The sequence below is a fragment of the Aristolochia californica genome, unplaced genomic scaffold (genome assembly GCF_029961685.1).
Source record: "Aristolochia californica isolate CCGP_79_NKW_82.1479 unplaced genomic scaffold, dmAriCali1.0.hap1 SCAF_13, whole genome shotgun sequence".
NCBI classification, from domain to species: domain Eukaryota; kingdom Viridiplantae; phylum Streptophyta; class Magnoliopsida; order Piperales; family Aristolochiaceae; genus Aristolochia; species Aristolochia californica.
In genome coordinates this window covers 22,531,052-22,531,921 of record NW_027181804.1, presented here as the reverse complement: position 1 = coordinate 22,531,921, position 870 = coordinate 22,531,052, and the positions used below count along the sequence as shown (strand labels likewise).

General features: G+C 42.3%; 1 pseudogene; it reads right to left on the bottom strand.

The window, feature by feature from the left end:
- LOC137947711 (uncharacterized) overlaps positions 1 to 547 on the bottom strand; it is a 4,559-nt pseudogene extending 4,012 nt beyond the window's left edge.
- Between the last annotated feature and the right edge of the window lie 323 nt (positions 548 to 870).

The window sequence follows — 870 nt, the reverse complement described above, 5'->3', positions numbered from 1 at the left end:
GATAGCCATGTGCACCAAATCTTCTAACTCAACATAATGGTGTAGTTCAATTGTATTAGCAATCTCCCGATTTAACCCATTTAGAAATCTGGCCATTGTAGCCACCCTATCCTCCTCCGCATTAGCTCGAATCATTGCCATTTCCATTTCCTTATAATACTCATCAACACTTCGGTTCCCTTGATAGAGACTTTGCAGCTTGTGGTAGAGATCCCGGTAGTAATGACAGGGTACAAACCATCGTCTCATTACCCTCTTCATTTCATCCCAATTGTCAATTGGACATTCTCCATTCCGTCTCCTATTGATGCCCAACTGATCCCACCATACAATAGCATAATCTGTAAATTCATTGGCATCTAATTTTACCTTCTTTAAGTCAGAATAATTGTGACAATCAAAAACCAATTCCACCTTTTTTTTCCCACTCAAGGTAGGCTTCAGGATCACTCTTTCCATGAAAGGCAGGAATTTTCAGCTTGATATTTCCCAAATTACTATCTACCCGGTTCTTAGCTTCAGTTCCTAGCTTCTCTATCCCGGCCATATCTCCTATGGCTGCCCACTTCCATTCCATCAAACTCCTCTAAATTGTCACCTTCAAATTCGTCCATATCCTGTACTTCCCTTCGAGGCCGCCTGTTCCTCACTGAGGTGTTTGGAACCAGTGGAGATTGTACCCTTTGTGTCCGCTCTTCTAACCTTTCCAACCTTCCCTGCATACCTTCCATCTCTGCCCTCATCATCCATCTCATCTCCCCCATTAATGATTGTATTTGCAGCTTCAAAAGACAAGCCAATGGGCTCTCTTCGTTTGAATTTTTCTCTTGATTATGCGACATGATTTTGACTCTGCAAATAAGGTCAGAC